Source organism: Hippopotamus amphibius, chromosome 2 (assembly GCF_030028045.1).
Source record: "Hippopotamus amphibius kiboko isolate mHipAmp2 chromosome 2, mHipAmp2.hap2, whole genome shotgun sequence".
NCBI lineage: Eukaryota > Metazoa > Chordata > Mammalia > Artiodactyla > Hippopotamidae > Hippopotamus > Hippopotamus amphibius.
Window position 1 is genome coordinate 120670600 of NC_080187.1, and position 25483 is coordinate 120696082.

A 25483-nucleotide genomic window follows, 5' to 3' on the forward strand; every position below is an offset into this window, starting at 1 on the left:
CAGATTTTGTTCTTTTCTTTATCCTTTCTTGTCTCCTTTTTGGATTATTTGAATACATTTTATGATTTGCTTTAAATTTCTGTATTGATATTTTGGTTCTCTTTGTTGTTGTTGCTGTTGCTGTTGCTGTTTAGTATGTCTCTAGAGATTATAATACACTTACATAATTTTTCATAGTCCACTTAGATTTAATATTTTACCAGTTCAAGAAAAATATAAAAGACCATATAGTTCTCTACACCCTCTCCATTTTATGTTATGGTTGTCATAGTTAGTACATATACAAATTCTGGGATCTGAATATTCTGCATCTGAAAATCCTATGATTTAATGTTATAATCTTACTGTTAACATTTACAGATACTTTAGTGTACTTAAGAGGAGAAAAATAATCTTTTCATATTTACCTAGAGATTTACTATTCCTGTCCCCGCTAAAGTTCTACTCTCTTGTGAACTTTATGCTTTTTCTCTGAATAATCTGTTAACATTTGTATCATTACCCTTCTATGTATTGTGTCTTTTTTCTCAGGCTGCTTTCAAGAATATTTTTGAATTTTTGTGAAGTTTTATTATAATGATTGTGGGCATAGGATTTTTTGTTTGTTTCTTTGTTTTGTTTCACTTTTTAATATATCCTGCTTGGTTTTGCTAAGCTTTTATCTTTCAATGTACTGAGGAAGTTTTTAACCATTATTATTTCAAGCATTTTTTTAATATAATAATTTCTGTCTTTTCTTCCTCTAGGAATCCATGAAAGGAATGTTAGACCTTTTCATATTGCCCTCAGGTATCTGAGATTCTGTTTATTTCCTTTTAAACCTGTTTAATATCTGATCCTCAGAGTGGATATGTTTAACCTACGTTCTTCAACGGTGGATCATTTCCATCGGTTTCTCTGCAACACTGTGTCTTTTGTCATCTTCATCTGCTATTGATCCCAGTCTATAAAGTTACACTTCAAATACTGTATTTTGAAGTTCTAAGATTTCATATCATTTTTTTCATGTCATTCTTTTTTATAGTTTTTAATCTCTCTGCTGAGAACTTCTACATTTCTAGTCATTGAAGACATTTTTACCCTACCTCATAAATCACAATTTTAATAGTTTCTTTAAAGGATTTGTCTGCCAATTGCAGCATCTCAGTAATCTTAGGGTTGGTTGATTATATTTTCCCTTGGGAATTAATCACATTTTTTTCTGATTCTTGTGTGTCAATCAATTTTAGATGTATATCTCAGATATTTTGAATACTATTTTGCAGAATCCTGGGTAGCTAACATCCTCTGGAGGATTTTTTGTTGCTCTTTCCAAAGGTCCTGGTGTGCTGCATTGGGTCTTTTCCATACAGGCAAAGCTCAGGAACCTTCCCTGGACACACTGAATTAGGGAATGTCTTTCTCCAGGTCTCTCATCTTTAAGAGTCCTCACACCTTCTTGTACCTGCGGGGCCACTTCCCGCCATCATCTGGCTGGAAATTGGAGGCTCGTCTGGAAATTTAGCTGCCTGAACTCTGCTGAATGGAAGCTCCACGGCCACCCTGGAGTGATGTGGTGAAGAAAGAGGGGGACAAGATTACGTGAGTTTATTTCACACTCTTCAAGCCAGAGGGGCCCTCTCTCTGTTTCTTTGTTCAAAAGAATGGCGTTCCCCTCAGAGTTTTCCCTGCCTGGTTCGCTGCCAGGGCTCTACATCAATGGCTGCCCTGGAATAGGGCAAAGAGAGAAGGGAAACATATTTCTCCTAATTCTGCAGCTTGCAGGGACCACTTTTCCAGTTCTATGGCCAGAAGGCTTGGTTTTCTCTTAGCGTTCTTTTGGCCTGTATCATGCAACCATAGCTTTGTGTGAGGGGTCTGTTTCAGGGAAAAATCATAAGAAAAAAGAAAGAATTGGTCCCCTCAAAACTCATCTGCTTCTGGGTTGCTTCTTGTAGTTTTGATTCCTCTCTGTGATAGTCCAACTTTTCATTAGTTTTGTTCTTATTGCCTCAGATAGTTTTTTTTCTATTTATTTCCAAGAGTGTTTAGATGTAGATAATGCAAAAAAATAGGCTATACTGGTCTTATGACATTTGCCAAGCACTGGAAATTCACATTAGATTTTATAATGCACTACAAAAAGTTTTATAAGTTTGTTTTGCATATATTTGACTCAAAACTCTCTCTCTAATTATAACCCTTTTAGGCCATCCATTTTGGGGTGCTTCAATGCATTCCTAGAAATGATTCCAGATATAGAGTAGATACAATGCCATATATAAAGAGAAAGCAAAAAGGTAATTTTAGGGGTGAGATAAACAAAAGAATGAATTATTTGTTCATAACTATGCATATATATGTGAGCAATAGGAAACCAGCAGGTGTCATTAGTTTAAGATTTCAAAATTCTTCCCAGCAGTGTCTACATCACCCATAGAAAAATATTGAGTGATCACAGGGTAGTTATCTAAGAGAAGAAGTAGTGAGAAAAGAGGCAGGAAGTCAGAACACAATGAAGCAGTATTAGAATTCCTCTAGTATGGAATGAGATTGTTTTTAACTACCTGAGGAAGAATTTGAACAGAAAATTTTCCTGCTGAAGAAGATATCTACGTCCTCAAAATTATAAAGAGACAATTGGTTTTGTTTGTTTGTTTCATTTTTTGTTAATTAATGTTTATTGATGTATAATTGCTTTACAATGTTGTGTTACTTTCTGCTGTACACAACATTGTAAAGAGATTCCCTTCTCATTAGGTCACCAAAGAGCATTGAGTAGACTTCCCTGTGTTATACATTAGGTTCTCATTAGTTATCCATTATATATATATAGTAGTGTATATATGTCAATTAATAAACCTGAAGAACTTGGATGAGATGTATTTTCCAACTCACCAAAAAATTGCGAAGACCTGTTATTGGTAAGTGTGGAGATGATCCATGGCAAGTGAGTAATCAGCATCTTAGTTATCTCAAGACACAGATTGTGAGTAAATATATGGATAAATTGAAACAATAAAAAATTTATAATCTTGAGAGAAAAAAGAAGCAAAGAAATTAGCTAGAAAGAAATGACTATAATTAGTATATACATGTACAACCTCAAATAAAACTACAAAAGTTTTGAATTAAGGTTTTTTTTTGTCTAAATCTTCATTCTTTTTAGGGAAGAGGAGCATTCTTAAAGAGTGTGGTAACACTAAAATTAATCCCTAGTGAACTAAAAAAATCCAATTCTAAAATTCCTGATATGGATGACATGATGATTAGAATAAAGTCTTTTTAACATTATTTATGAAATCTTTCTAAAAGTCACTATTGGTCTGAATGTTCTCTTCATAGCCACCTTCATCTCTTTATTACTGAATGTGTAGGTGATTGGATTTAAAAAAGGAGTGAGAACAGCATCAGAGAGAGCAAGAAACGTGTCCATTTGGGAATTGGGATGCGACCATGTATAGACAAACATGGATGGGCCAAAGAACACAAGCACCACAGTGATTTGAGCTGACAGGGGGGGAGGGCCTTGGATGTGAACCACCTGAGGAATGTTTCCAAACAGTACACAGGATGAAGATGTAGGAGATGAGGAGTATGAAGAAGGAACCAACACAGATAAACCCACTGTTGACAGTGACCATGAACTGAAATCTGTAAGCATCTGTACAGGCCAGTCTGAGGAGCCGAGGAAGGTCACAGTGAAAGCTGTTCAATATGCTAGGACCACAGAATGGTAAATTAACAACAAATGCTAGCTAGAACAGTGGGTGACTGACACCCAGGGCCCAGGCAGCAGCCAGAAACAGAATGCACATGTGGGGGCTCATGATGGTCTGATGGTGGAGAGGCTCACATATGGGAGCACATCTGCCAAAGGCCATGGCAATGAGCAGCACCACCTCCACACCCCCAAGGACATGAAGAAGATGTGAGCAACACAGCCTCCAAAGGAGATGGCTTTACACTTTCTGCAAAGGTCATACATCATCTTGGGAGAAGTGACAGAGCAGGCTCCCAGGTCAATGATGGTGAGACTGGCCAGTAGGAAGTACATGGTGTAGTGTAAGTAAGGGTCAGTGGTCACAGAAAACAAAATGAGGATGTTTCCTGTCATGCTTGCCACATAAAGCACAGAGGAGAACAGTGGGAGGAGAAGCTGGATCTCCTGTGAATGTGTCCTTATTTTTTTTTAATTTATTTATTATTATTTTTTGGGGGTACACCAAGTTCAATCATCTGTTTTTATACACACATTTCCGTATTCCCTCCCTCCCTCGACTCCCCTCCACCCTCCCTATCCCAGTCCTCTAAGGCATCATCCATCCTCGAGTTGAATTCCCTTTGTTATACAACAACTTCCCATTGACTATCTATTTTACAGTTGGTAGTATATATATGTCTATGCTACTCTCTCACTTCGTCCCAGCTTCCCCTTCACCCCCCACCCCCCCAAACCATGAGTTCTCCAGTCCATTCTCTGCATCTGCATCCTTGTTTTTGTCTTGCCACTAGTTCATCAGTACCATTTTTAGATTCCGTATATGTGAGTTAGCATACAATATTTGTCTTTCTCTTTCTGACTTACTTCACTCTGTATGACAGACTCTAGGTCTATCCACCTCATGACATATAGCTCCATCTCATTCCTTTTTAGAACTGAGTAATATTCCATTGTATATATATGCCACATCTTCTTTATCCATTCGTTTGTTGATGGGCATTTAGGTTGCTTCCATGTCCTGGCTATTGTAAATAGTGCTGCAATAAATATTATGGTACATGTTTCTTTTGGGATTATGGTTTTCTTTGGGTATATGCCCAGGAGTGGGATTACTGGATCATATGGTAGTTCTATTTTTAGTTTTTTAAGGAACCTCCAAATTGTTTTCCATAGTGGCTGTACCAACTTACATTCCCACCAACAGTGCAGGAGAGTTCCCTTTTCTCCACACCCTCTCCAACATTTGTGGTTTCCAGATTTTGTGATGATGGCCATTCTGACTGGTGTGAGGTGATACCTCATTGTGGCTTTGACTTGCATTTCTCTGATGATTAGTGATGTTGAGCATCTTTTCATGTATTTGTTAGCCATCTGTATGTCTTCTTTGGAGAAATGTCTATTTAGGTCTTCCGCCCATTTGTGGATTGGGTTATACACATTTTTAGTATCAAGCTGCATGAGCTGCTTGTATATTTTGGAGGTTAATCCTTTGTCCATTCTTTCATAGGCAACTATTTTTTCCCATTCTGAGGGTTGCCTTCTAGTCTTGTTTACTGTTTCTTTCACTGTGCAAAAGCTTTTAAGTTTCTTGAGGTCCCATTTGTTTATTCTTGATTTTATTTCCATGACTCTAGGAGGTGGGTCAAAAAGGATCTTGTTTTGATGTATGTCATAGAGTGTTCTGCCCATGTTTTCCTCTAGGAGTTTTATAGTGTCTGGCCTTACATGTAGGTCTTGAATCCATTTTGAGTTTATTTTTGTGTATGGTGTTAGGAAGTGTTCTAATTTCATTCTTTTCCATGTAGCTGTCCAATTTTCCCAGCACCACTTATTGAAGAGGCTGTCTTTTTTCCATTGTACCTTCATGCCTCCTTTGTCAAAGGACACACAAACTCAGACACAAGTGAGTGATTCCCTGCATCCATGATCCAACCAACAGGGCTGGTGCTGAAATGATGAGAACTAAGAAAATGAGAAAGAAATTTTTATTATTAGGGATAATAGTGGTAGTAATTACAGGCATACCTCAGAGATATTGTGGGTTCAGTTGCAGACCACTGCAATAAAGTGAATATTGCAGCAAAGCAAGTCACATGAATCTTTTTGTTTCCCAATGTATATGAAAGCTTTGTGTATGGTATATTGTAGTCTATTAAGTGTGTAATAGCTGTTTGTCTAAAAAAATGTACAAACCTTAATTTTAAAATACATTTTACTAAAAAATGCTAGCCAGCATCTAAACCTTCAAAGATGCTCAACATCACTAATTATTAGAGAAATGCAAATCAAAACTACAATGAGGTATCACCTCACACCAGTCAGAATGGCCATCACCAAAAAATCTACAAACAATAAATTCTGGAGAGGGTGTGGAGAAAAGGGAACTCTCAGGTACTGTAGCTGGGAATGTAAATTGGTACAGCCACTATGAAAAACAGTATGGAGATTCCTTAAAAAACTAAAAATAGAATTACCATATGACCCAGAAATCACACTACTGGGCACATACCCTGAGAAAAACATAATTAAAAAAGACACATGTACCCCAGTGTTCACTGCAGCACTATTTACAATAGCCAGGACATGGAAGCAACCTAAATGTCCTTCAACAGAGCAATGGATAAAGAAGATATGGTACACATACACAATGGAATATTACTCAGCCATAAAAAAGAACAAAATTGGGTCATTTGTAGAGACATGGATGGACCTAGAGACTGTCATACAGAGTGAAGAAAGTCGTAAAGATGAAAACAAATATCGTGTATTGGTGCATATATGTGGAATCTGAAAATATTGGTATTGATGATCTTATTCAGAAAGGAGAAATAGAGACATAGACGTAGAGAACAAACATATGGATACCAAGGTGGAAGTGGGGAGGAATGAATTGGGAAATTGGGATTGACATATATACACTATTGAAACTATGTATAAAATAGATAACTAAGGAGAACCTACTGTATAGCTCAGAGAACTCTACTCATTGCTCTGTGGTGACCTAAATGAGAACAAAAATGCAAAAAAGAGGGGATATACGTGTAACTGTAGCTGATTCACTTTGTGGTACAGTATAAACTAACATAATATTTTAAAACAACTATATTCCAATAAAAATAAATTAAAAATAAAAATATAAGAAAAAACACTGATTATAGATCACCAAATATAATTACAAAAAGTTTGAAATATTGTGAGAATTACCAAAATGTGACATAGAGACAGTAACCGAGCAAATGCTGTTGGGAAAATGGCACCAATAGGCTTCCCCAATGCAGTGTTTCCACAAGCCTTCAATTTGCAACACACACAGTATCTGTGACACAAACTGAAGCACAATAAAATGAGGTATGCCTGTATTTATGCTGCAGTGTTTGCATTACATATGAGAAATACCTGGTAGTATAATTCTTCATACTTGCTAAATAATAATGATGATGATGATGGTGATGGTGATGAGAAAGACATAAGCAAAACTCAAGGGATCACAGTATCTCACATTCACTTATGATTAAAACTCTCAGCAAAGTTAGTATAGAGGGAATATACCTCAACATAATAAAGGCCACATACAACAAACCCACCATTAACATAATACTTGGTGGTGAAAAACTGAAAACTCTTCCTCTAAGATCAGGAAGAAAATGAGGATGCCCACTAATGCCACATTCATTCAGCATAGTATTGGAAATCCTAGCTATTGCAACCAGACAAGATTAAAAAATAATACTGAAAGGCATCCAAATTGTAAGGGAAGGAGTGAAACTGCCACTATTTGCAGGTGACATGATACTACATACAGAAAACCCTATCAGTTCCACAAAAAAATATTAGAACTAATAAATGAATTCAGTAAATTTGTAGGATACGAAATCAATATACAGAAATCTGTTGCATTTCTATACAGGAATAGCAAACTATTCAAAAGAAAAGTTAAGAAAACAATCCCATTTATAATTGCATCAAAAAGAATAAAATACCTAGGAATAAATTTCACTGAGGAAGTGAAAAACCTTTTTATTGAAAACTACATGACACTGATAAAAGAAATTGAAGAAGACACAAATAAATGAAAATATATTCCACTCTCATAAATTGGACATATTAATATTGTTAAAATGTGCATATTATCCAAAGCAATGTACAGATTCAATACAATCCCTGTCAAAATATCAATGGCATTTTTCACAGAACTGGAACAAATAATTCTAAAATTTATATGGAAACACCAAAGAACCCAAATAGCCAAAGGGAATCTTGAGAAAGTAGAATGAAGTTGAAAGTATCACAGTGCTGATTTCAAACAATGCTACAAAGCTACAGAAATTAAAAACGTATTGTAGTGGCACAAAAACATACACATGAATCATTGAAACAGAATAGAGAGTCCAGGGAAAAAAAAGAACACACTTATATGGTCAACTAATTTATGACAAAGGAGCCGAGAATATGTAGCGGGGAAAAGACAATCTCTTCAATATGTGGTGCTGGGAAAACTAGACAGCTACCTGCAAAAGACAAAAACTGGACCACTTTCTAACACTATATACAAAAATAACCTCAAATGGATTAAATAGTTGAATTCAAGATCTGAAACCATAAAAACTCTCAGAAGAAAACAGGCGGTATACTCTTTGACATTGGTCTTAGCAATATTTTGGGGGTGGGGTGAGGGATCTCTCTCCTTAAGCAAGGAAAACAAAGACAAAATAATTGGAATAACATCAAACTGAAAAGTTTTTTGCACAGTGAAGGAAACTATCAACAAAACAAAAAGGCTTCCTACTGAATTTGAGAATATATTTGCAAGTGATACATCCAATAAAGAGTCTATATCAAAAATATGCAAGGAACACATACAATTCAACATCAAAAAAATCCAATTAAAAAATGGACAGAGGACCTGAATAGATATTTTTCTAAAGTAAATATACAGATATATTTTACATCTGAATATACAGATGGCCAACAGACACATGGAAAGATGCTCAGCATTACTGATCATCAGAGAAATACAAAATAAACCACAAAATATCACCTCACACCTGTCAGAATGATGATTACCAGGAAGACAACACATAACAATTGTTCACAGGGTTGTGGAGGAAAAGGAACCCTCATTCATTGTTGGTGGGAATGTAAATTGGTACAGCCATTATGGAAAATAGTACAGAAGTTCCTCAAAAAATTAAAAATAGATCTATCATATGATACAGAAATTCCACTTCTGAATACCTATCAAAAAAATGAAGATACTAATTCAAAAAGATATCTGCACGCACATGTTCAGTGCAGCATTATTTACAATAGCCAAGATATGGAAGCAACCTAAGTGTCCATCAACAGGTGAATGGATAAAAATGATGTGGTATAATATACATTAGAATACTACTCAATCATAAAAAAGAATGAAAATGGCCACTGCATGGGGGGAGCCTTGGCCACTTCTGCTGCCCAGGGCCCCAGGGGCCCCACCAGCTAGGCCTGCTGCCTAAAGCCTGCACCTGCCCTCCTCCTCTGCTGCCGCCCACACCCCCACCACCCCACTGAGGCTGCTTCCAGCTGGGCAGGCCCTTTCCCATGCTGGTGGTGTGGGCCCTGGGAGGGGTTCCTGTAGCCAGCTGCGCAGCATGCACTGGGGGTTGGCTTTGCCTCCTCCAGGCCATATGTGGTGTGCTCAGTGTACAGAACTGGGGACCAGAACCCAGTTCTCTGGATTCCTGATCCAAAAAGTATAGATCCTGTAGGAGATAACTTAAGAAAGAAGAGTAAAAAAATCAAAATTAAAAATGTAATTTCCTGATTTAATACACAGTTGACTCCAAACACCAACATTTACACAAAGAACCTATTATATGCACTAAATTATTTTACATGACAACAATAAAATAAATACCAAAAAAGTAACCAATTAAATGCTAGAAGTGAACTATATACAGAAATGAGATTATTCATTGCTGCCATACTTTGTGTGCTTGCTTTTCCTCCTTTGTGACTCATTGGGAAGGACCCAACAAGAGTCACATTTTTGAAAGAATATTTGTTATCACACCATCATTTCTGCCTCTCTCTGTTTTAATGTCCTCAAACATCAGTGAGTTCTCAATTATTTCATAAATTTTTTATTAACATTTCCAGGCCATAAATGGTCTGGCGTGTTTTTTTCTGTAACTTCCATAAGTCACAAACTCAATAAATGCATTGGAAAGGCATTAACTGTACATAATAAGTACAGTATAAGGCAATATACAACATGTGCCATACAGACAGTAGAGAAAATGATTTGTTTACTGTGTGGGGGAAAAAATAACAAGGGAAATTCAAAGGAAGAACCAGTATTATATAACCAGGTCAAGGATGTCAGGAATAGGATGGCATGTGATAATACACACACATGAAACATGAAATATGAAGGACGAAATAAGAATTATTAAATAAAAAAATATGAAATATGAAACAAAATATGAAATATGTGATATGAAGTACAAATCATGAAATATGAAATACACAAATGAAATATGAAATATGAAATATGAAATATGAAATACACATATGAAATATGAAATATAAAGTACATATACAAAATATGTCATATGAAAGATGTATGAAATATGAAATATGAAAGAAGAAGCATGAAATATGAAATATGGAATATGAGGTGTATATTATGAAATATGCAATATGAAATACACATGAAATATGACATAAAGTATGAAATATGAAGTATGAAATATAATATATGAAGTATGAAATGTGAAATGGGAAATACAATTTGAAATATAAAATATGAAATAGGAAATAGGAAAAAAGGAATACAAATAGAAAATTTGAAATATGAAGTATGAAATATGAAATAAGAAAAACATATGAAATATGAATTATGAAATATGAGGTATGAAATAACAAATGTGAAATACATACATGAAGTATGAAATATGAAGAATGAAATATTAAATACATGTATGAAATATAAAGTCTGAAATATGAAATATGATATACACATATGAAATATGAAATGTGACATACACATGAAATGTGAAGTATGAAATATGAAATATGGTGTAGGAAATATGAAATATGGAATATGAAACTAATTATGAAATATGAAACATGATATACACATATGACATATGAAATATAAAGTATGAATTATGAAGTATGAAATGTAAAATATGAAATACACACATGAAGTATGGAAAATGAAGTATGAAATATGAAATGGGAAAAAACAATTGAAATATGAATTATGAAATATGAAAAAAGAAATAGTTGTAAAATGTAAAATATGAAGTATAAAATATGAAATACACATATGAAACATGATTATAAAGAATGACATATGAAATAAGAAATACACACATAAAGTGTGAAATACGAATATGAAAAAATATACATATAGGAAATTTGAAATATGAAAAACACACAAAAGTATGAGAAAAGATACAAGAAATATGAAATACACAAATAAATATGAAATATGCAATATAAATAATGGGATATTAAGAATAAATTATGAAATATGATATACACTTATGACATGAATTATGAAGTGTGAAATACGAAGTATGAAATATGAAATATAAAATAAAGTATGAAATATGGATTATTAAATATGAAAATATGCATATGAAATATGAAGGAGGAAAATTAAATATGGAATATGAAGAATGAAATATTAAATATGGAATATGAAGTAGGAAATATAAAATATGGAATATGAAGAATGAAATATGGAATATGACCTATGAAATACTCACATAAAATATGAAATATTAAAATGCAGTATGAAATATTAAATATCAAAAATGACATATGAAGCATGTAACATGAAATATGAAATACTTATATGAAATATGATATATGGAATAATAAGACTGAAATATGAAATATGGAATATGAATGCTCATATGAAACATTAAATATGAAGAATGAAATATTAAACATGACATATGAAGTGTGAAATATGGAATATTAAATATGAAACATTAAATATGAAGTATGATATGTTACATATAAAGTATGAAATATTAAATATGGCATATAAAGTATGACATGTAGAATATGAAATATGAGAAATGCATATGAAATATTGAAATATTAAATAGGAGGCATGAAATATTATATATGGCATATGATGTGTGAAATACAGATATTAAAAATGAAATATTAAATTTCAAGTATGATATATTAAACATGAAGTGTGAAATATTAAATATGGAAAATGAAATATGAAATATGCATATGAAATATGAAGTATAAATAATGAAGCATGAATTATTAAATATGAAGTAGGAAATATTAAATATGGAATATGAAGTATGAAATATAAAATGTGAAATACGCATATGAAGTATTATCTATTAAGTATGAAGAATAAAATATTAAATATGGAATATTAAATATGCTTATGAAATATGAAATATTTAATATAAAGTATTAAACATGAAATATGAGGTTTGAAATATTAAATATGGCATATGTAGCATGATATATGGAATATTAAACATGAAACATTAAATATGAAGTATGAAATATTAAATTTGGAAAATGAAGTGTGAAATATGAAATATGAGGTACAAAATGTGACATATGATGTACGAAATATGGAATATGAAGTATGTAATATAGAATACGAAATATGAATTATGATATATTAAATATGAAGTATGAAATATTAAATAAGGAATATGAAGTATGAAATATGGAATATTAAAATGAAATATTAAATACAAAACATGAAACATTAAATATGAAGTATGAAATACTAAATGTGGATTTGAAGTATGAAATATGGAAAATGAAATATGAAATATGCAGTATGCTATATGAAATATGAAATAAGGAATATGAAATACAAAATATGCATATGAAATATTAAATATTAAATACGAAGTATGAAACATTAATTATGAAGTATGAAACAGTAAATATGGAATATGAAGTATGAAACATGGAATATTAAATATGAAATATGGAATATGAAGTATGACATATTAAATATGAAGTTTGAAATATTAAATATGGAATATGAAATGCACATAAGCAATATGAAATATGAAGTATGAAACATTTAATGTAAAGTATGAAATATTAAATATGGCATACAGAGCATGAAATATGGAATATTAAATATGAAATATTAAATATGAGGTTTGAAACATTACATATGAAGTAAGAAACAATAAATATGGGGTATGAAATATGAATTACACATATTAAATATTAAACATTAAATATGAAGTATGATATATTAAATATAAAATATGAAATATTAAATATGGAATATGTAGTACGAAATATGCATATGAAATATGAAATATTAAATATGAAGTAAAAATAATAAATATGAATTATGATATATGAAATATGAATATGAAATATGGGTTATGGAGAATGAAATATGGAGTATGAAATATGAAGTATGATGTATTAAATATGAAATATAAAATAAAGAATATGAAATATGAAATAATTAATACAAAATATTAAATATTAAGCAGGCTATGTTAAATATGAAGTATGAGATATTGAATATGGAATACAAAGTATGGAATATGAAATATTAAAATGGAATATTAAATAGGGAGCATAAAATATTAAATATGAAGTATGAAATATTAAATATGAATTTGTTCTCACAAATGGCAGGATTTCCTTGTTTATTATGGCTGAATAATTATATAATATGTAATTGTATGTTGTATAATCTTATTTGTTCATTAATCTATTGATGGACACAAGCTGTTTCCATGTTTTGGCTACTGTGAATAATGCCGCTATGAACATGAGAGTGCAGGTATCTCTTCAAAATCCTATCAATTTTTTTGGGGGGGGATATATACCCAGAATGAGATTGCTAGATATTGTGGTAGTTCTACTTTTAACTTTTTAAGGTGTACATTGTGTTGATTCATTAATTTTTATATTGCAATATGATTACTACCATAGTTTTAACTAATATCTCTGTTTTGCCACATTTTGTTCTTGTTGTTGTGATAACATTTAAGATCTAGAATCTTAAGAATTTTGAAGTATTATAATGTTATCTGTAATCACAGTGCTGTGCATTAGATCTCTAGAGCATATTCATTTTCTAGCTGACAATTTCTATCCTGTAATGACATATCCCCAATTCCCCCAACCCCCAGTCCCTGGGATCACCATTCTATTCTGTTTCTACAGGTTAGCTTCTCTAGATTTTGCTTAAAACAATATCATATAATATTTGTATTTGTTTTGGCTGGTTTCAGCACATCTGAACCAGTCTAAACTGGTCTAAACTGGTTTCAGTTGGTCTAATCTAGTTTGAACTGGTTTCAACTGGTCTAAACTGGTTTGAACTGGTCTAATCTGGTCTAAACCAGTTTCACCTGGTCTAATCTGGTTTGAACTGGTTTAAACTGGCCTAAAGTGGTCTAAGCTGGTATCAGCCAGTCTATACTGGTTTTACCCCTTCTAAACCTGTTTCAGCTGATGTGAGCCAGTGCAAACCTGGCCAAACCTCTCTCTGCCAATCTAAACCAATCTAAACAGTTGTAAACTGATCTTTTACATTCTAAACCTGTTTCGGGTGGTCTAAACTGATCTTGGCCAGTGTAATACCAGTCTCAGCTGTTCTAAAACCTTCTAAACCATCTCAGCCAGTCTAAACCTGTCTAAGCCTGTTTAAACCTGTCTCCTTAAGTCTAAGTGCAACCAATTTCTGTAGATTAATTGTGTATCTTCAATTTACCTGCTTTTTCTAATGAGTTCCATCATTTACTTTTGGGTGTTGCCATCAGCATTTTCTGTATATAATATCAGTTCATCTACAAATAGTGACAATTTTATCTTTTCTTTGGCCATCAGATGCCTCTCATTTTTTTTCGTTTTCTTTTCATGTAGTTATTATGGCTAGGACTTTCTCCACTGTGCTGAATGAAAATATCAAGGGTGGTCAGGATTAGAGTTAGGTGCAGGCACAACTGGCCCTCTTCCCCTTCTTCCCTCTCCATCTCTCTGAGGCCTCCAGAAAGGACAGGACTAGCGCAGTGTCACATATGACTCAGAGTTGAGGTGGACCATTGTTTTTCTATCCCTCCATCCTGGGCGTAGTTTGGTATACAATCTGTGTACTTTCTGTGGCTAGGTGTCCCTTCAGAACTTTCCCTAATTTTAATGAAAGTTCTTTGTACATTTTGAGACAAATCCATGATTTATTATGTGTTTGCAAATTGCAGTCCACCAGCTTGGTGGTCTGAGGTCAGCCTTTTTTTCTGGGCCCAACACCACAACTAAGAGCAGCCTGGGCTCTAGCACTGTGAAGGCATCCAAAAGTGCTGCAACTGAAGGCCATCAGCTAAGCACCCTCACCACAGCTCTGTGACAAGCTCTTTCTTGGCCAGAAGTCTGAGCAGCCCTCCTCTGTGACTGCCACACTGAGATGCAATGGCTCAAACCAGGTCTTTTGTTGATGCCAGAACACACTCTGGTCTATTATGCTAGACTGAGAAGCTATGATTAGACTGAATTCTCTCTGTAAAACTTATGGTGATGTCAATCAACAAGATTTATGGAGCCCTAACCTGTGCTCATCCTCACAGGTGTGAAGACAAAGCCTGGCACCTGCCTAAAGGAGATCCTAGGCTGGGGTTGCTCACAGACTGACAAAAATAGGTGCTGTGATGAACTGAACACAGTCCCTGCCTCCAGAGAGCTCACCTTCTAGATGGAACCAGCAACCAGACTATTCTAAGAGGGAAACAATGTGTGAGAAGGGGAGGCACAAGCAAGGGAGAGCCCTAGCCCAGACCTGGAAGTGTCATGGAAGGTTTCCTGGAGGAAGCAGCTTCTTAGTGGACACCTGGGTTGTGGCTAGGCATTGGCTGTGTGAAGGGAGTAGTTGTGGGAGAGGAGTATGTTTGTGTTTCCCAGTGAGAGGTGGTGGCGGGTGGGGAGGGAGGAAGAGGAAAGAGAACAGAAGAAACAACATTTTTGAAAGAATTAACAGCATCAATAAGGGCCCAAGAAAAGGTGCAGCATATACATGGATCCTCCCATTCTTCTGGAAGGCTGAGGGTAAGGAAGGCAGCAGGGAAAAGGGAGGGGAGCTAGTGAGCAGCCCAGTAAGGCATCTGTCCTGAAGGCAGGGGGGGAAATGAAGGGCTAAGCTGTGCAGGGTGGGTGCTAACTGCAGTGAGACCAGTGAGAACATTGTGATTTGGGAAGGCTTTGAGGGGTTGTGGAAACTTGACAGATTTTCAGCAAAAATGACTCCAGTCATGAAAACGGACAGAGTCCCCATTAGGGTTCAGACAGCCATCCTCCCCACCAGCCAGACAACGACCCAAGCACCAAAAGATGTTGGAAACTGAGAACTGGCAATTCTATTCCTTCATCTCCACCCTCCTTCTGAGGAATATTGGCTATTTCTGGCAACATTGTTAATAATACTGTAAGCCAAGCTGTCCCACTGCCTCTGTTCTTCCACCCCAAAAGTTCAACTACCTGTTCAATGCCTACACTGACTTCCTTAATTAACTCCAAACATGGGGCAGCCTCCTTCCAACACAAATTGTTGTTCTTATGTTTAAGTTTCATGGCCCATGCACATCTCAAGGTTGTGGATGATTAAGACTCCTCTTAGCATCATATCAAGCATTCACATTATTTATTATTGTGTCAAAAGACACTCCAAACCTGGTGACATCAAACAACATTTATTACTACTGCTAGTACTGCTACTATTATTATTATCCTCATTATTAGAATCTCCTACAGTTTGGGAGGTTGGCAGTCTCAGTTAGGCAGTTCTTTAACACAATTATAGTAAGAGGAGGGCTGGAGGTGGAGATTAAAGTTCTCCTCACTCAGATGTCTGGTGATTGATACTGGGGCTAAAAACACCTATGTGTAGTCTCTTCACATGGCTGGGACTTCCCTGCAGCAACAGGCCTAAAAGAGGAAGAACCGAGCTGAATATTTATCAACTTTTATGACCTAGGCCTTGGAAGCCCAGAGTATCATTTCCCTGCATTCTGCTAAGCAAAGCAGTTGCAAACCCCACCCAGGATCAGGGAAGGAGGACAAAGATTCTTGCTCTTAATTGTGGGCTGTGACATCACATTGCAAAAAGAACATGTGGATGGGAGAGATCATCACGGGCGTCTTTTGAAAATACATGCTGCCACAGCTGTAACAATTCACATCTCTTAACATGTGAAATGCCCTGTGCTCTCCCCCAAGGTCCCAAGATCTCACTCCATTATGGCATCGGCTCGACTTCTGGGACTTTTTCATCTAAACCAGGTCCAGATGCCAGTGAGGCCCCAATAGTATGTTTCCCCTTCTATGGTGTCTCCACTAAAGACCTGAGTGACACATTATCCGCCCCTTACACACCCAACATACAATGGTGGGAGAAGCCCAAGATCACTGCTATACACACTACTGTTCAAAAAAAGGGAAAACAGGATGCATCCAGAAGTAAATGGATCAGAGCAATTTCTCAGCTACGTGTACAAATGATCTGACATGCAAAAATTTGCATTTATTTCTATAAGTTTTCTCCTTCTCATTCTAACCCCAAACTATTAGCCCTTGACCCTGGGGACTGCTAAGTGGAAGATAAATGAGCCCCTGGAGAGGGCAAAGGAAGAAGTGCAGTGTTGTCTTGGCTCCCATGAGGGGCATTAGGCTCCACGTGGTCATGGAGCTCTATCAGCCCACTGACAGGTGACCACACAGCACCAGTCTTATGTCTTTTCTAAATAAGCTGGGACATAGAAGTGGCTTTGATCCAGGTTGGTGCCAAATGGGGAGCACAGGAGTCTAAGGCTGTCAGCAGCCATCCCATGCACCCCAAGGGGGGAGCCGTCTGCAGCACAAAGCCAATGGCAGCAGGGAGCAGAGCCGAGGACGTGAGTGAGCAGAGCCCTGGCAATGCCATTAGAGCCAGACCTCGACCACAGCACTTTCAACCAATAATAAACTCCCCACTTTGCTTAAAATATTTTGGGTTAGGTTTTTATCATTTACATCTGAAGGTATCCCAATACACACCCATTTTCTCCCCAAGTTCTTTGTTTTGGAGTTAAGGCATGACCTTCTGTGGGCCCGTTTCATCCTTCTCTAAGAAGGAGGCCCCCTGAAGTGTGTACATCCATCCTCTAATTGTGGGGCATTCCCACAAGGGGAGGAAAACCTGCTCTCTCCTTCCTGGATCCTTCAGTTTTTCCAAACTCTGGAAGTAACTGGAAGGTCACCACAGCTTACACATGACAACTGTCTCTACTCAAACTCAAGCCTGCCCTGCCACCAATGTTGACCATGACAGTGAACAATTCCTCCAGGTGTACACACACTACAGAGGAAAGTGCTAGGATGGTCTCACAAGACAGCTGCATGCTCAGTGCAGACCACCCAGGACGCTGCCCTGGCCAGGACCAGCCACTCTCCCAGGGCTCTGCCTGTTAGCTCCTCTTCTAATATGACTCGGAAGCTGCTAGTGTCAACATGTAAGCAGCAAATGGCTCTTTAATCACTGCAAATCCCTCCTGATTGTAAAGATTACATCAACCTCTGGCCTTGGCTATTGGGTTGCTGTGCCTTAGGCCAAACAAATTTTTGGTGACAAATTCGGAAGCCAGTAGCAGGGAGTCTAAAGGGATCTTTTCCTGAGGGTCGTGGCCCCCTGGAGGCACTGAGAGCCCTGTGTGAACACCGGTGTCGTTGGGTCCCTTGGTTCCAGCCCCAGCCCCGGACTCCCTCTAAGCTCAACCACCTGAGCTTGATTTGGTTTTGCAGTCAAGAAGTGTTTGTGGGGTTTCAGGAGGAAGATGCCTTTGGGTGAGTCACTTGGTTACAGAAACACACCTGGCTCTAGACTTTTCCACAATCCTGAGCTCCATGGGCAGGGTTTTGGAGATAATAGGAAATATCTCAGCTGCTGAGGTTCTCTGTGCCTGGTGCCCCTGCATGGACACACTATAGACTCCAGAGAAAAACAGCCTGAAAATGGATCCTTCTGTTACAAATACAACTTTCCAACTAAATTTAATCTGCACAGGAAGAAAAATGGGATGACATACTTGATTTGCGGACCCTGGTGATATCACATCAGAATAGACCTGTGCCAAGGAAGTGTAAAGATATGAACCAACAAGAAAAACAAAGGAACCTGTCTAGCTTAATCCTACTGAAAAGGATTACACATCTCACACTCAGACTCTATTCAAGGACCTGCATTGTCACACATAGGCATGCCAATCACATGCACATGCCCCCCAATCACATGTGCACCCCCTCTTCATCACATGCACACCCTTTTCCAAAATAACTGGGATAATGTATGTGAGCCGTTAGCAATCCTGAGCCACAGCCTGCACTTGCAACTTGGTCAGATTACAAACATTCTAGGCCTGTGTAACACCCAGGCCTTCATAACAGGGGTCTGAGAAAGAGTGCTGGGGTGGTGGAGAAGAAGGGGAAACGCGCTGGATGCAGCAGAAAAGGCTGGGTCGTGAGCTACATGTGGCCATGCCCTCTGATGCCCCCAGACTCCATGGCTCTCCCATTCTGCACTTTCACCCCAGAGCAGGCTATGCATAAGGCTGGACCCAGGGGAGGGGCACGATGTCTTCTTTCAGACCCTAACTATGTGTCATTCATTTGCATGGGCTCTCCAGTGGGCTACAGGCTACAGCAAGGCTGGGATTCACTAAGGCCACACCACCTGCCAGCCTGTAGCTGTAGCTCTGTCCCTTATCTCCTACCCAAGAAAGCCATTGTCCACTTCAGCTGATTAGCTACTGTCATTAACAAGCCACCTGTGGCTCAGTTCCCAATAGTTTCAGGTGCCCAATATGGCAGACATCAGCATTTGAGTGGCTGACTCAGCTGGCAAATGGCACAGGCCTATGTTACCTATTTATTCTGTCAAGACCTTGCCTCTGGTGCTGCCTGCAGAGGCTCTTCAACCTCACTTCCCTGGTAGGTCCTCAGTCTTTAAGCAGGAACCTGAAAACCAGTGGATCCTCATCTATTGCAAAGCCAGTTTCCAGACAATATCCAGTGGATTCTCCAATGCCCCATGATGTGGGGTTAACATCCCAAACCTCTTAAGACACATTCTGTTTTTCTTTTTGAGCAGCTACGATGTACCAGACACTCTCCTCTAGTGACCAAAACAAAGGTCCTCATGCTCAGGGAGCTTATATTCTAGTGGAGAAAGACAGACATAAAAAAATAAGCCTAATCAATATGTAAATTAAAACATACATTATAAAGTAATAAGTACTATGGAAAAAAGACAAAAGGGGCAGGTAAGAGGGTTTGGTTTGCAGAATTGAACAGGGTGGTCGAGTTTTGCTTTGTTTGTTTGAGCAAGTACTTGAATAAAGTGAAGAAGCTTAGCCAAATGGACAGAGAGGGAACAGTGTTCCAGGCAAAGGGAACAGCCAGAGTGAAGGCCCTGAGGCAGAAGATGCATGGCACCTGTGAGAAGCAGGCAGGGCCTCTGTGACTGGGACAGAATGAGCCAGGGGGAGGTCAGTGGAGAGGAGACTGAAGGGGAACAAATTGTTCCAACCAGAGAGAAGGAGTTTCACCCACGTTCGGAGAGGCAGGATCTTGCATACGTCAGGTGGGACACAGGCTGCTGGCTTAGAGCCCCAGGTGTTTCCTCTGCCGATTCCAGATGCACAGGCCTTCTGCTCCTGGGAGCCCTCCTCCTGCCTTCATCCCCAACCCTCAGCCAGCAGACCCAGGACCTGGCCACCACACAACAGAATAGGCTCCTTTCTCTGGCCCCTGGCAGAAACCATCCCAGCGTCCTCCTGGCCCTGGTCCTGTGGTTGGCCGGAGGGCTGGCTGCTCTGAAGAATGAAATTACAAACTCAACATGTTGACATCCTTCCCTTCAACCCAGGATTAGACACCTCAGATTACAGGACCAAGCTCCTGGGATCTCCACTCCAAAGCTGGTGCCCAAGAGGCAGGAGCCATTCAGGCATGGGAAGTGGACTTCTCACTGTCCAAGCAGCCAGGACCCAGCAGCCATCTGGCCAGGCTCTGCATGGCCAATCAGACAGCAGGCTAAGCTGAAACTGGAGCAGTGGGGGAAGCGCAGAAGAAGAGAGGAGGTTCCTAGAAAGATCCTGGTAGGAGAAGGATGGAGGGAAGGGAGAAGAAATTGATGGAAAGATGATCATTGCGAGGAAACTGGGAAGTTCGGGAGCACCTAAGAATTGACCTCCAGGATGGTTGTTCCCACATCTACAAAATGGGGTTCACCCTTGTGACACAGGGTCATGGGGAAGATGAGAGGGGATGAGGCATGCATACCAGCATGTGACAAGCTAGTGCTCCATGCATATGGGATGGAATCAGGGCTGGAAGCCACTGTTTGAGGTATCTTTATCCAGAGAATCCACTGCCTCTGTTGCTGCCAGTGAGGCCGAACTCCCAAATCAGCCACCATGGCTTGCCAAAGGGACAAGCTTAGGTCTACACCAGCTGCCCACAGAGTTCTCACATACTCCAGGGTAGGCAGAGGTGGGAGACCCCAGTTCCATCTGTAGCCTCACTTCATGATCCTGGACAAGTCAGCCCATCTTTCTAAGCCCCTATTCCTGATACATTGAATGGGGGAAATGGGACCAGACAACTTCTGAGAGGCCTCCCAACTCTGACATTTTAAGATGCAGTGATTCAATTAGCCCTCCAGCTGTACTTCTTAGATAAATAAAACAAAAAACATGAAACAGTTACTAGGTTATTAAGTAGGAGAATGGACATGAAAAAATAACAGAACTAATCACTGTCAAGTGATATTTTGGGTCTTTAATCCCTTTGATTCAGTTCTCAGTCCAATGACACACAAAATTTGGCCACATTAAAACCCCTTTATTGCAAACAAAGGTTCCAGCTGGGTCAGCCAGCCAGCAATGTGCCCTCTCACTGGCCAGGTCAACCCTGCCCCCATTCTGCCTCCAACAAATGGGCTACAGCTGTCAGATGCCTGAGACAGGTTGTCCCCACATGTCTGAGCCCGCCTGTAATTGCAGCCCACCTTATGATGGAGAGAGTGTGTCACTGAAGCAAAACATGTAAAATTAGCACTTGGGTCTGTGCTCACCCTGAACTTCTTCATTGTTACCAAAGACATGCTAAGATGCAGAAAGAGAAATCCTAAGCTCTGACCTGCTTTAGCCTTTAGTCCAGTCCCTGTCAATCCACTGAGCAGAAAGTCAATCCTAAGATACCCTAGCAGGCTGACACCCAGGAAAACTTCCCCAATCTTTCCCATCACTGTGTGATCCAACCAAGCCATCCCCCACACCCCCTACCCCCCTGCCAAACACAGACTCACACCTACTTCAGCAATGGCCACCAGGGTGTGTTGGCCACGATACTTGGAGCTGATCCTCTGCCTGGGTTTGATAATTCCTCCTCTCTCAGTGGCTTAATGGGGTCAGACAAGCCTAAAGACTTGGTCATAAATTAGCAGATGCCCATGACAGTGGAACGAATTTCCACTGATGACAGCATCCAGGTCCTACTGCCTGCTGTGGGCCAGCTCAGCTTCCCAGCCTGAGGCAGGCAGGACACATCTGTTCTCAGGGAGCCATGGCTCATTTCCACATCCAGCTCGAGTTGGCTGTGGTCTCCTGGGAAAAGCAGAATTCTGGGCAGAGCAAACCCCACCACCCCAGGTGCCTCCCCCTCCCCCACCCCCGGCCCTTGCAGTTGGCAGCTCTGTGACCATAGTGGTGTTGAGGTGAGCCTCATTGAATCCTCAGGTGGAACAAGCGAGCCCTGGGCACAGGCAGCTTTCCTGGAGAAGTCACTAGGCCTGAGGCAGCCCTGCCTGTGCTGATAGGTGTGCTCCTCAACAGCTGCCCTGTGAGGCTGGGGCCAAGCAGCTCTGCCTGCATTCACTGAGGAGACATGGGGCCAGCAGCTTGCAAGGGGTCTGCAGCATGCACGGGTCTGCTGTCTGGTGCTCCACCTTCAGGAGTGTGAGAACACTGCACAGTCCAGTCTGAGGAGAGCACCGTGAACTCAGCCTGCTGCAGCAGCATCTGCATCCCACAGGATCCTTCCATGGCCAGGCCTCCCTCAGCTCCTGGTGCTTATGCTCTTGGCACAGCAGTGCAGAAGCCAGGTACCAGGGTCAGAAGACCTGGTTCTCACCTTCCTTCCTTCCCATCTGCAGGATCTAAATGTAAGAAGGAAAGGTTTAGTTCTCTGAACATCACTTTCCCCTCTGTAACATGAGATGTCTCACCTGGACCATCTCCAAAGTCTCAGCTCCCATAGAGACACTTTCCTATGTAAACTTGCTTCAGGGGCCAAATCTTACAGACATAGAGAGAAGATTGTAAAAGCAGAGGGATTGCAGGAACACCGTGGAAGCTCCTGCCCTCCAGTGCTGCCCTCATCCTCCACCAGAGTTCTAGAAATTCTGCTGGAAGAGATTCAAATCCTGGAGCAGGACACTCACCCAGACCCTGCCCTTAGAGGCACCTCCACCAGGAAAGGAAACACCATGGCAACTTTTATTCATCCATCTCTTTTGTCTCCTAGCGAAGAAAGCAACACTCTTTCACCTACAATTTAAGGCCTTAACAACCTGACCTCAGTTTGCTTTTTCATCTTTATGCCTCAACCTGCATGCATCTTCAGCCCAGACTCAGGGGCAGACTCATTCTTCCCTGAGCTTCGTTTCCATCATCCCACCTTCTCTTCTCACAGAGAGAATAGCATATGCCCTTCACAGGTCAATCTGCCTCTTCATTAAACAAGGTGTTTAAGGCCTCCCACATGGTACTCCCTCCCCTGGGTGTGAGGGGCTGTTCTCACCTACAGGCATGCAGGTGTCCTCACCCTGAAGACCAGAGGGAAAGGAAAAGAGGGCCAAGGAGAGACTCAGAGTGCCTCTGGGCAATGTGGCCTTGGCCACAAGAATATTAAGATGTCCAGGAGGGAATGCCCTTATTAAGATGGAATCTTCTGGTTGGAGTCCACCTAGAGCTAGAAATGGAAAAACTCAGGCAAGTTGTCTGAGAAACTGCCAGCCCTTCAGGACTAGAAGGCAGATGACAGAGTTCAGCAGCTATGATCTTGGAGGATGTGGTATGAGACCCATGGCTTCCGGAATCCTCTGTGCCATTTTTCCTTGTTCTTTTCTTACTGTCTTCTGAAATATCTAGTCTGCCTCAGCTGCTCCAGGGAAAATTAGGGTTAAGTGATTTTCAGGGCAAACCCAGGACTAGGGAGCTCAATAAGAACAGCTATGTTTTTTTGCCATGAATCTCTTGATGAAATAGAAAAAAATTGAGGAAGCTAAAAGTTCAAAGATTGACTCAAGAAGAATATTCTCTGAATAGACCATCAGCCATACAATAAGTTGAAAAAATTGTGGAAGAATTATCTCTATAAAAGAGAATTATTTATAAAGAATTATCTTTATAAAAGCTCAGTTTTCTGGATGAATTCTTTCAGATTGCTCTAGAGCAGAGAAAAAAATGGGAAACTTCCCAATTCCCTTTATAGGGTTAACAATTTTATGATAAATCTGGCAAAGATAAAATTCAAATACATGTATAATGTTATATATGTGATACCGTATGTGTGTAGACATACACATATATACACATACATACACACACATAGACATACATATGTGTACACACAGATACAATACTCTTACTTATGAGTATAGAGTCAAAAATGCTGAATGAAAAAACAATAATTCAATCTAGGGGCAATTAAAAGAATAATTCAATATGACTAATGCTATATTTGTTCCTGCAATGTAATGATGATTTAACATTTGGAAGTATATTCTAGTCCACATCAATATGTCACAGGAAAAAACAGCCATAACAGATTCTAAGGATGTATTTTTTTAAACTATTTGTCTTTATTGGAATATAATTGGTTTACAATATTGTGTTAGTATCTGCTGTAGAACAAAGTGAATCAGCTATACGTATACGTGTATCCCCATATCCCACCCCCACCTTGAGCCTCACTCCCTATCCCACCCCTTTAGGTCTTGACAAAGCATTGAGCTGATCTCACTGTGCTATGCAGCAGCTTTCCACTAGCCATCTATTTCACATTTGGTAGTGTATATGTCAATGCTATTCTCTCCCTTCGTCCCAGCTTCCCCCTACCCCCTGTGTCCTCAAGTCCATTCTCTATGTCTGTGTCTATACTCCTGCCTTGCCAATAGGTTCATCAGTACCATTTTTCGAGATTCCCTATATATGCATTGGCATATGGTATTTGTTTTTATCTTTTTGACTTACTTCACTCTGTATGACAGATTCTAGGTCCACCAACCTCACTATGAATAGCTTGATTTCATCCGTTTTATGGCTGAGTAATATTCCATTGTATGTATGTGCCACATCTTCTTTATCCATTCATCTGCTGATGGGCATTTAGGTGGCTTCCATTTCCTGGCTATTGTAAATAGAGCTGCAATGAATACTACAGTACGTATATCCTTTTGATTATAGTTTTCTCTGGATATGTGCCCAGTAGTGGGATTGCTGGGTCATATGGTAGTTCTATTCTTAGTTTTTTAAGGAACCTCCATACTGTTCTTCATAGTGGCTGTACTAATTTACATTCCCACCAGCAGTGCAGGAGGGTTCCCTTTTCTCCACATCCTCTCCAGCATTTAACATTTGCAGATTTTTTGTTGATGGACATTCTGACCAGTGGTAGGTGATACCTCATTGTGGCTTTGACTTGCATTTCTCGAATAATTAGTGATGCTGAGCATCT

The 25483-nt window shown here is 39.0% G+C and overlaps 1 pseudogene; it reads right to left on the reverse strand.

The window, feature by feature from the left end:
- Positions 1 to 3274: 3274 nt before the first annotated feature.
- LOC130844483 (olfactory receptor 4F3/4F16/4F29-like) lies at positions 3275 to 22788 on the reverse strand (annotated as a pseudogene).
- Positions 22789 to 25483: the final 2695 nt, after the last annotated feature.